General features: G+C 43.8%; 1 protein-coding gene across 1 annotated transcript in view; it reads left to right on the top strand.

The window, feature by feature from the left end:
* The first annotated feature begins 10,607 nt into the window (after positions 1 to 10,607).
* The window catches only part of SLC25A53 (solute carrier family 25 member 53), a 72,514-nt gene continuing 70,224 nt past the window's right edge, over positions 10,608 to 12,897 (top strand). Inside the window, exon 1 of the mRNA XM_075835591.1 lies at positions 10,608 to 10,730. The gene's annotated coding sequence lies outside the window, so the exon portion shown is untranslated. The remainder of the gene's footprint in view (positions 10,731 to 12,897) is intronic.

Raw genomic sequence — 12,897 nt, 5'->3', positions numbered from 1 at the left:
CCACTGATAGTCCTCCACACACAGTGGAATAGGACGGCGATACGTGGTAGGAGGAGTGCTCAGGCAGGGGACAGGACAGGGGGCGGAGCTAAACGAACAACGCAAAACTTCGGGCGGAGGACAGTACAGTCAGGAGCCAGGACTGCCGGAGTAAAGTCAGGACTGCCGGAGTACTAGCATCCCATAGGACGGGCGGAGGACAATCAGAGGACGGGCGGAGGACGTGCAGACTGCAGAGGACAGGTACATGATGTACATCAAATAAAAAAGTTCATGGGAGAAGGGAAAAGTTTTTAGGTAGAAAAATCTGCCTCATAATTCCTTCCGGAATTTTGAGGCATATTTTGAACACTTCCCGCGTTTTTGGTGACGTTTTTCGGCCATCGGGCCGTGGGCATTAAAACGCAGCAAAAAATGCATTTTTTGCCTGCCATTGTTGTCAATGGGAAGTCGGAGACAGAAACGCCCGAAGAAAGGGCATTAGGCTATGTTTACAGAGTATTTTGACGAGTTTTTTGACGCGGAAACCACGTCGCAAAACTCGTCAAAAACGGCCCGAAAATGCCTCCCATTGATTTCAATGGGAGGCGTCGGCGTCTTTTTCCCGCGAGCAGTAAAACTGCCCTGCGGGAAAAAGAAGCAACATGCCCTATCTTCGGGCGTTTACAACTCTGACCTCCCATTGACTTCAATGGGAGGCACAGAAAGCGTATTTCGCGGTGTTTTATGCCCGCGGCGCTCAATGGCCGCGGGCAAAAAACGCTGCAAAAATCGGCGTGCAGGCAGAGGAAAATCTGCCTCAAACTTCCAAACGGAAAATTGAGGCAGATATTCCTCCTGCAAAAAACTCTGTGTGAACATAGCCTTAGGCCCTGTTCACGCTGAGTTTTTTGCAGGCAGAAAATTTTGCCTCAAAATTCTGTCTGGAATTCCGAGGCAGATTTTGATCTGCCTGCACGCCGTTTGCCGCGTTTTTCGCAGCGTTTTTGCCCGCGGCCATTGAGCGCCGCGGGCAAAAACGCAGCCAAAAACACTTTCTCTGCTTCCCATTGATGTCAATGGGGGGTCAGAGACGTAAACGCCCGAAAATAGGGCATGCCACTTCTTTTTCCCGCGAGCGGTAAAACTGGTAAAAACGCCTCCGCCTCCCATTGAAACCAATAGGAGGCGTTTTCGGACGTTTTTTGATGCGTTTTCCGACGCGGTTTCCTCAGTATAGGCCATCAATATCTCATCTGTCAGGGTCCGACACCCGCCCCCCCGTCGATCGGCTGTTTTGAAGGGGCCACAGTGCTCGTACGAGCGCTGCTTCCCCTCCATTTCCTTTACTGCTCACACTGTGAATCACAGACACACTTGTAGTGGCGGTTCACAGTATTACAGCTTTCTCCCATTCAAGTGTATACTGTGATACTGTGAACTGCCGCTACAAGTGTGTCCGCAATTCACAGTGTGAGCAGTAAAGGAAATGGAGGGGAAGCAGCGCTCGTACGAACATCGCGGCCCCTTCAAAACAGCCGATTTGCGGGGAGACGGGCCACCACCATCAGATATTGATGGCTTATCTTGACGATAGGCCATCAATTTTTGTGGACTGGAAAACCCCTTTGACACCCCAAATATGATTACTTTATGGAAAGTAGACCCCAAGGTATTAATTTAACGACATATCAAAGATTTGAAAATCTGCCGTGTAAAATGTCTGTAGCATGCAGATGAGTTTTGTAAAATCTACTTGCCTTGTACCCTGTGTGTTACATGGTGACTTTGGCCACGACACAGGTTGTCCGACCAAAGATCGCTATGTCCCATAGCCTACACCGCAAGTAATGAAAGTCAATGTGGTCGCGTTGCGACCTGCAAGTAACTACGACACGACAATTTGGATTTCTTGCAACTGTCATGTCGTGGCAACTTGCGCGTTGCGACACAACCACATTGACTTTTATTACATGCAATGTAGGCTACGGGACATAGCGATCTTTGGCTGGTCGACCTGTGTCGTACGTGGCCAAAGTCGCCGTGTAGCAGATAGACCTATTTATTTATAGAGGACATTTTTTATTGAAAAAATAAAAAGTGTGTTTTTTTTTACATTACATTATTCTTCTCCCTCTCTGGGAGAATACCGGAGAGGGAGAAGATGCAACTGGTGATGGCTGTGACCACGATCATCTGGCCAGAGACCATTCTGAAGCCCGGTGATACAGGTGTCTCTAGACAGCTGCATCATGGAGCTCCTTACCGTCGGCACGCATGTGATCTCTGTGAAAGGCTGTCACAGCGTTCACATAGCTGAGCGCCTTACCGTCGGCGCACAAGCGCTGCTGGGAGGAGCACTGTAATCGCTGTGACATGCTGTCACACTGAGTGGTCTCCGGGTGAAAGCTCTGTGATATCAGCTGTCTCTAGACATCTGAATCACAGAGTTCCTCACAGTCGGCGCGTAAGAGCTGCTGTTAGGAGCAATGTGATCGTTGTGACAGGTTGTCACAACGATCACATGACCGGAGACCGCGCTGAGTGGTCTCCGGTTAAAGTTCCATGATACAGCTGTCTAGAGACAGCTGTATCACTGAGTTAAATGCCGCCGGGGAGCGGCAAACCTGCTAACTCTGCAGGACGTTCTGGAACAGCCCTGCAGAGTTAATTGCGGACCGCCCGGACGTGGCTAAACAGATGAGGAAACACGTGGTACAGTTACGTCATTTGTGATGTAACCGTACACTCTGATAACCGGAAACAGGAAGTTAGCTATCTGAGCTAATGGACGGGTCTGCAGAGGAAGTGCCAATTTTGGATTAGCAAGTGGTCACGTGACTGAAGATGGGATACGACGCTACATTCATCAGATCCAACGTAAGTATATTGCAAAGTTACTTGTTTTGCATTGTTTCGTTTAACTAAATGTGATTGTTTGCTTCCGGAAAACCCCTTTAACACTACTATATAGCTGAGTGCAGCAAGGAAGCCATCGCTCACTGATGCAGCCATGATTATTATCACCCCCGGACGAAGGGATCAGCCGAAACGCGCGTCGGGTTTGGCGTCTACCCTGTGCAGGATCATGAACATAGGTATGTACCTTACTCTTTGTCACGGTCTGTGGGTATGTGGACCCACTAGGCCGCACCACCGTAGCGGGGAGGCAGCTGGCCAAGCAACAGAGCACCCAATCAATACAAAGTCCCGCCCTAGGGTACCTGAATAGTCCAGACAGTGGCAGAGGCTTTAGCACAGATGGAGGTGGGTGCAGCAGGTTGCGCGGCCGGGGGGTGAGCAATCCCGGCGGTCCGCGGCCATAGAGGCTACACTCTTTAGGCTTTTTGTCCTCTTCAGCCCTGTGGATACTTAGATCTGTGACAATGCCAATGCTCTGTCCATTGTTGAACACATACATATGTTTTTCTACTTCCATGTCACTATTATCAGTATGATATATTGCTATTTTTTGTAGAAATCCTTTATATACACATTACTTAGCCAGGTGTGTTTATTGGCCGTGTCCTCATCCCTGTATCCACATGTCTGTATATTACAATTTATGTATGTACATGGCTTGACTCTTACATCTTTTCCTGCATAGGCTGACGCCATGTTTTTACATTGTTTGACTAATTTTTTTAATGTTTTGTATCTATCCCCTAATAAAGTAATTTTTTTTATAACAGTTCATGATATTTTGTGCTAGTATTGACCTTTTTTTGTAGGCTTTGTTCACATGATTATTGAGCAGTATAGACAGGATGTACTGCACAATGAGAAGTCCATAAAAGTTAGGGAGCGTGGGCATGTCAACATTAGATTGTAAGATGAACGTGGATATCATACTAAGATATACCCATCTCTGCACCCCACAGCCCCATCATTGAAAAAGTCAGGCAGCATACGATACTTCCTGTGTTTGCAGCATGATCACGTGAAGAGGAATTGTCCTCAACTGGTACATACGAATCCTACCTACCCTGGGAAGAATGGTAATAATAATAGTTTCAAGATAAAAGCGCATGGTACTTGTAAATGTCCTAGACCATGCAGGTAATGGGGCATTAGGTACAGGATCTCGCAATTCTGCACAGAATGTTCCAGTGGACAAATCACAGGTGGCGATTTGTTCCACGAAGTACCCATTGGAAGTCTGGTGCAAATCAATTGAAGGGTGGGGATCCCTAAAGATTTGGCTCCAGTACGTCATATCATACTGGAAATTTCTATTACCAATGTCAAACATGATCTACAGCCAGACAGCCCTCAATGTGTTGTGATCTGATTTGATCACCAACAAGGGGGGGGGGGGGGGTGAGATCCCACAGGATAAATGAAGTTGTGGTTCAGATTGCCAAATATGTGACCCTGAAAATTCCAATGTGGTACTACCCCAGCTCCGACAACATCATCGGAACTGATGTAATGACACAAAATGGATGGATCATTGATCTGGAAAACTGCATTTTATGGAGGAGCCCTAGACAATCAAAAGTAAGTGTCATACAACAACATTGTCTGGGATCACCCCTGCCTATGATTGGCAACACAACTGACATCCTGGAACACAAATGGCCAGAGGTTTCACACTACATAGACCTCGAGCCTATTGTTTATGAGTACCCAGACCTCTGGGCTCATGACAAGAATGACTGCGGGAGAATGGTTGGCGTTCAGGCGGACATACAAGGGTCAGACCCACCATCTCAAAGACAATACAGTTTTCCACTCTAATCTACACAGTCAATAATGAATACAGTCCAGGATTTGGAGACAAGGGGATTGGTCATGGAGGGCACTTCAAGATACAATAACCCTCTATGGCCAGTTAAGATGAAGGACACCACTGAATGGAGGCTAACGATAGACCTCCGGGTCCTTAATAAATGTACCCCTATGTCTGCACCCGTGGTTGCACATACTCCTGACATAATGGCGAGGATAAGTGGCAAAAGTCTCATATTCTCGACCATTGATGTTGCCAATGGGTTTTTCCCTATTGAGATAACTGAGAGTTGTAGGTACAAGTTTGCCTTCATGGTGGGGAACAAGCAGTACATATTTTGTATACTCCCTCAGGGGTTCCATAGTAGCCCTACATATTATCACCAGGCATTGGCGGCCGTACTGAGTGTGTTCTCATGGCCAGGATGTCTGCTGCAATATGTAGATGACTTGTTTCTTCATACAGAGACCATGGAAGAACTCTTTGCTCTATTGATGGAACTGTTGGGACTCGTGGCCCTCACAAGGCAAACCTGGCTAGGACAGAAGTGACTTTCCTTGGTGTTTAGATCTCTTATGGAGCCAAGGGCATTATGGCGGCCCGTGTGGAAGCCATGGTGAAATTACCCAGACCGGGCATTCTACAGGACTCGTGCACGTTCCTAGGAGTAGCCAATTTCATGAGAGAGTTCATAGGGAAGTTTGCTTTCAAAGCAAAACCCCTGTATAAACTTCTCAGAGGGGGGGGGGGGGAGAACCTTCTCTGGTCTAAGACACAGGAGGAGGCCTTTTCTACACTCAAGAGAGACCTCACCTCTGCCCCAGTCCTGGCCACCCTCACCCCGAGAGTGAAATGGCCATTCAAGCCCATGCTGGAACAGAGTCTATTTCGGCGGTCCTGCTACAATTGATAGGATTCGAGAATAGACCTCTGGGATACTTTTCCAGACTTCTTTCACCAGTTGAGAGAGGATTTGATGAGTGTGCCAAACAACTGGCAGCCCTGCATTATGCGGTCAAGACGACTGAGCATATCGTAGGCTTCAAACCCCTCACTATACAAACTCCGCACTCTCCATTAGTCCTCCTACTCAGGGACACACTCCCTGGAGTCTCTTAACAGAGATTTGGAAGGTAGATAATGAACCTGAGTGGATGGAATCTGACAGTGAATCATAAGGCAAAGTATGTTCTGTCCCAGTTGTTAAATACGACAGGAACTGAACATGACTGTCGTCAACCCAAGTAGACCACTGCCCGACAGCTGTTCAGGTCAACTACACATCCAGATGACAGTATCATCTTTGTTGATGGCTCTCGCTTTCATCTGGATGGTACCTATGTGATAGGGTTTGCTGTTCTAAATGAGACCACATGTACCCAGAGTCTTGTCAGGTTGCCAGGTCAGATGTCAGCAAAACTGGAGGCTGTCCAAGAAGCCCTTTTCCTTCAGCCCCCAGGGAATCGTACCATATATAGCCACAGCTCATATGTGGTCCAATCCCTCACACTGCATCTGGAGACATGGAAAAGACGAGGGTTTGCGGATAGACAGAACAAACCACTAGCCCATGTTACTGTCCTGAAAGAGTTGTGGGAATGTGGCATGGCACATCCTGGAGATTCAGCTATCATAAAGATAAACACCAGCACACCAGAAAAGGGATGATCCTTTGGTCCTAGGAAACAACAAGGCGGATGAATCCGCCAAATTGACTGCTGCATCTGGGGTCCCCCGGGAACCAGGAACTGAAGATGTTCCCTTATATCATATTGCAGTGCACAGTAGAAACCGCAGGGATGGTCCCATGTCTTTTGAGGAGGAACAATCCAAAGATCCTCTACTAAAGACAAACATCACCGCACCACAGGATGCTTGGTCAATCAGAAAGGGTATCCTGTGCTACGGCACGAGTACTAACCAACTTCCAGTGGTTCCGCAGCATCTGCAAGCAGAACTGACGAGATTCAACCATCAGCTGTTAGGAAACCTTGGTCGGGATAAACTCTTGTCCCTCTTAAAGGACAAATTATACTGGCCAGGAATGTCCAAAACAGTAGGGGAAGTGATACAACAATGCCTGGTGTGTGCCCAAGTAAATCCAAGAGCTCCAGCTCTAAAACCGGTATTGCAGCGGGTTCCTCCAGCATTACCAGCAGGAATTGTTCCTATGCTCTGGAGGTTGTAGATGTCTTTTCCAAATGGATGGAAGCCATCCCAACGGCAAATGATTCGGCTGCCACTACTGCTCAAATTCTTTGGGAGCAGCTTCTGTCACGATGGGGACCACCCAGAATGATAGAATCGGACCGGGGAACTTGCTTCACGGGAAAGGTGAGGAAAGCACTTTGTGGACTGTTGGACATAAGCAAATATTTCATGTGCCTTACAATCCCCAGTCCGCAAGTATAGTGGAGCGAATGAACCGCACCATTAAGACACGGCTTTCTAAAGTGCTGCTAAAAAAGGTACATTTTGGGTAAGCTCTGCCTCCCAGCTGTGCTTATGAGTATTGTCACGATCTGTGGGTATGTGGACCCACTAGGCCGCACCACCGTAGAGGAGTAGCAGCTGGCCAAACAACAGTGTACCAAGTATCTACAAAGTCCAAGCACAAGAGTACCTGTAATAGTCCAGACAGTAGCAAGGCTAGGCTCAGATGGTACTTTGACGGCTGGTGATGCAAAACATGGCAGGAGGTACCAGGCACGGCAGATGACACCAGAAGGGGTGTATGACCTCAGGCGTAGCAGACGGCACAACACGACTCCAACACTAGAGAGGGCACAGGAGCAAATACAGGTAGCAGTGCACGGGAGCACTGGGAAAAGGAATACAAACAATACTCAGGCAAGGAGTGAAAGGGCAGGTCCCTTTTTATAGTCCAGGGTGATCTGTGAGTAATTAGTAAATTCTTTACATGTGTGTGCACTGGCTCTTTAAAGCCGGGAATTAGCTCATCCTGGTGGTCACTGCAGGGCAGGATGGCCGTATGTGCTAGTGTCTCCGGAGAGGGTGACATCGGCAGGATGAGAGGGGTCTGCGGTCCGTGACTGCGGCCATTATAGGTGTCAGAGCCACAGAGGCATATACAACAGGTATTACACCATTTGAAATCATGACAGGTCGCAAGATGCCTCTCTGTTTTCCATACGAACCTCAGATATTTGAACCCATGAAGGAGGCCGTTGCCAGGGATGTGTATCTCCAACAGGTTCGGCAGAACGAGAAGGAATTGCTGCCAAATGCAGCAAACCGGATGTTCAGACCGTATATACAGGGGGAGACTCCATTGCCCTCTGTAGGAGAAATGGTAAAGGTGTTCCGCAGGGCCGGGCCCTGGAATGCAAACTGGGAGGACACTACCAGGTCCAGGAGGTAATGGGTGAGACCATGCTGAAAGTACAAATGCCGAACACATCCAAGAAAAGGTCACAATGACGACAAATAGATTTTTGGATACACATCGACCAAGGAAAAACCAACCAATAATGACAGATAGAGTTGGGTAAAGGGGGGATGGTAGGTCGCAGGTGACAGAACACATTGCATACACATTATTGGGTGATAACGGAAGGCATGTTCAACACCTAATCCCTTAGCAGAGTACAGGATGGAGGAACATCGCACAACCTATCTACCAATGCTCATTATATTAAACTCACACATTACGTATAGACCTATATGCGCACATTCAATATCCTAAGCGTGCTCAGCCCATATAGTTAGGCTGTGGACTGTGAGAAGGGTGGAGGACAGTGCGGCGTGTGCAGTAAGCTGCGACAACTCTCTCGGCTAATGCACAGATACGGTGCCAGGAGCAAGCTCAGTACATATATATAGCACCAGAACAAAGCTCAGTACATATATACAGCACCAGAACAAAGCCAAGTACAGAAATACAACACCAGAACAAAGCTCAGTACATATATACAGCACCAGTACAAAGCTTAGTACATATATACAGCACCAGAACAAAGCTCAGTACATATATACAGCAGAACAAAGCTCAGTACATATATACAGCACCAGAACAAAACCAAGTACATAAATACAACACCAGAACCAAGCTCATTACATACAGCACCAGAACAAAGCCAAGTACATAAATACAATACCAGAACAAAGCTCAGTGTATATATATATACAGCACCAGTACAAAGCTTATTACATATATACAGCACCAGAACAAAGTTCAGTGCATATATACAGCACCAGAACAAAGCCAAGTACATAAATACAACACCAGAACCAAGCTCAATACATAAATACAGCACCAGAACAAAGCTCAGTACATATATACTCACAAGAACCAAGCTCAATACATATAAAGTGCACCAGAACCAAGCTCAGTACATATATTCAGCACTAGAACAAAGCTCAGTACATATATACAGTACCAGAACAAAGCTCAGTACATATATACTCACCAGAACCAAGCTCAGTACATAAATACATCACCAAAACCAAGCTCAGTACTGTATTTTTGTTCTGAGCTTGATTTTGGTATTGTATTTATGTACTGAGTTTGTTTCTGGTGCTGTATATATGTACTGAGCTCGGTTCTGGTGAGTATATATGTACTGAGCTTTGTACACTATACACTGTAATCCTGAATATAATAGTACCATACGCTGTACTCCTGAATATAATAGTACTATGCACTGTGCTCCTGAATATAATAGTACTATACACTGTGCTCCTGAATATAATAGTACTATACACTCCGCTCCTGAATATAATAGTACTATACACTGTACTCCTGAATATAATAGTACTATACACTGTACTACTGAATATAATAGTACTATACACTGTGCTCCTGAATATAATAGTACTATACACTGCACTCCTGAATATAATAGTACTATACATTGTACTACTGAATACAATAGTACTATACACTGTACTCCTGAATATAATAGTACTATACACTGTACTCCTGAATATAATAGTACTATACACTGTGCTCCTGAATATAATAGTACTATACACTGTGCTCCTGAATATAATAGTACTATACACTGTACACCTGAATATAATAGTACTATACACTTTGCTCCTGAATATAATAGTACTATACACTGTACTCCTGAATATAATAGTACTATACACTGTACTCCTGAATATAATAGTACTATACACTGTACTCCTGAATATAATAGTACTATACACTGTACTCCTGAATATAATAGTACTATACACTGTACTCCTGAATATAATAGTACTATACACTGTACTACTGAATATAATAGTACTATAAACTGTACTCCTGAATATAATAGTATTATACACTGGGCTCCTGAATATAATAGTACTATACACTGTACTCCTGAATATAATATAATTTTTTTTCCTTTGTTCACACCAATTTCCTCATGCATCCCTTCTTACTTTGCCATCACACACATAGATCACCACACACTCTTCATCTTTTTTATTTTTTTATTTTTGTATCTCTATTTACTTCATTCCCATTGCAGTTCATCCACATTTACACGGCACACTAAGATTGCCCCTCCCCCTTTTCTTACTATTTATACACACTTTCTCACTCATGCTAAACAGTGCAGACATACCCTTTTCTCATCATACCATCTATTAGTTCCTTCCTCCCTCTATCTTCTGGTGACTTAAGTACGATGTGAGGGTGCGCTGATGTAGTTTAATAACAAAACAAACAAACTCTCGGGGGGGGGGGGGGGGGGGAGTGGTCCTGGCTCATTCCGTCTGCTGTCTCTAATTGAAGTAGGCTATGGGGGCGCGGTCAGTCCTCGCCGCCCCACATCCTCTCTGATGACGCAGTACAGGAAGTGGGGCAGCGCCATCTTTGTACCCCGCATCAGACGCCGCTTTTCCTCCATCCGGTTATGTCACCTCCTCTCCTTGACTCACAACACCTGGGATGCGCACCATATAAGAGTGGGCACGAGTAGCTTGACCCCAACCCCGGACGAAGGCAGGTGCCGAAACGCGCGTCGGGTGCAGACGTCTTATCTTCGTATTACAATGTCCATCGGTATGTTGAACAAACATTTGTCATTTCCAGCAGCTTGCACAAAACATTGCTTGTAATTCTCTGACTTCATTTCAAACCGGCCTTGAACATTGTTTCATATTGTTGTAATTGGTGGCGTTGCTTATATGATTTTTCATACTTACCTAAATCGCCACCATCCTACTAAATATACTCATATAGTCTGGTATGATCTCATTTATCTTTGTGCTGCCATAATATTATGCTTATTGTTTTCAACACGTTGACCAAATAACTATATCTGGCTCATGATTGATTTGACGTCTTTTTTATTGTGTTACTTATCCTCCATTCCATCTTTTAACTTGTCCAATGTCTTTATTCAATAAAATTTGTATACTTTCTGTATTCTCATGTGCCTTAGTCGATCATTCTTTCTTGGTAGTTTCTCCTGAATATAATAGTACTATACACTGCACTCCTGAATATAATAACATCATGCACTCTGCCCCCAACATAATAGTACTATATACTGTACTCCTGAATATAATAGTACTATACAACGTACTCCTGGATATAATAGTATTATATACTGTACTCCTGAATATAATAGTACTATACACTGTACTCCTGAATATAATAGTACTATACAACGTACTCCTGGATATAATAGTATTATATACTGTACTCCTGAATATAATAGTACTATACACTTTACTCCTGAATATAATAGTACTACACACTGTACTCGTGAATATAATAGTACTAAACACTGTGCTCCTGAATATAATAGTACTATACACTGTACTCCTGAATATAATAGTACTATACACTGTGCTCCTGAATATAATAATACTATACACTGTACTCCTGAATATAATAGTACTATACAACGTACTCCTGGATATAATAGTATTATATACTGTACTCCTGAATATAATAGTACTATACACTGTACTCCTGAATATAATAGTACTATACAACGTACTCCTGGATATAATAGTATTATATACTGTACTCCTGAATATAATAGTACTATACACTTTACTCCTGAATATAATAGTACTACACACTGTACTCGTGAATATAATAGTACTAAACACTGTGCTCCTGAATATAATAGTACTATACACTGTACTCCTGAATATAATAGTACTATACACTGTACTCCTGAATATAATAGTACTATACACTGTGCTCCTGAATATAATAATACTATACACTGTACTCCTGAATATAATAGTATTATACACTGCACTCCTGAATATAATAGTACTATACACTGTACTCCTGAATATAATAGTACTATACACTCCACTCCTGAATATAATAGTACTATACACTGTACTCCTGAATATAATAGTACTATGCACTGTGCTCCTGAATATAATAGTACTATGCACTGTACTCCTGAATATAATAGTACTACACACTGTACTCGTGAATATAATAGTACTATACACTGTGCTCCTGAATATAATAGTACTATACACTGTACTCCTGAATATAATAGTACTATACACTGTGCTCCTGAATATAATAGTACTATACACTGTGCTCCTGAATATAATAGTACTATACACTGTGCTCCTGAATATAATAGTACTATACACTGTACTCGTGAATATAATAGTACTATACACTGCACTCCTGAATACAATAGTACTATACACTGTGCTCCTGAATATAATAGTACTATACACTGTACTCCTGAATATAATAGTACTATACACTGTACTCCTGAATATAATAGTACTATACACTGTACTCCTGAATATAATAGTATTATACACTGTGCTCCTGAATATAATAGTACTATACACTGTACTACTGAATATAATAGTACTATACACTGCACTACTGAATATAATAGTACTATACACTGTACTCCTGAATATAATAGTACTATACAATGTGCTCCTGAATATAATAGTATTATACACTGTGCCCCTAAATATAATAGTACTATACACTGTGCTCCTGAATATAATACTACCATACACTGCACCCCTGAATATAATAGCACCTCCTGACGAAGCCGGTCTATCGGGCGAAACGCGCGTCGAGGCGTCTGTTCACCCATCCAGCTCTTCTGACCCCTCACGCTCCTCAACATGTCTCAGGGTATGTGTTCATTCGGTCTTGCTATGGCAGTTTTTTCTTCTTTTACTACCTGAGCTGCTACACCTTCTGATATACATTGCCTTCT

Source organism: Rhinoderma darwinii, chromosome 8, assembly GCF_050947455.1.
Source record: "Rhinoderma darwinii isolate aRhiDar2 chromosome 8, aRhiDar2.hap1, whole genome shotgun sequence".
In the NCBI taxonomy this organism is placed as follows: domain Eukaryota; kingdom Metazoa; phylum Chordata; class Amphibia; order Anura; family Rhinodermatidae; genus Rhinoderma; species Rhinoderma darwinii.
The sequence above is the reverse complement of the archived record's forward strand: the minus strand, read 5'-3'. Positions and strand labels throughout refer to the sequence as shown.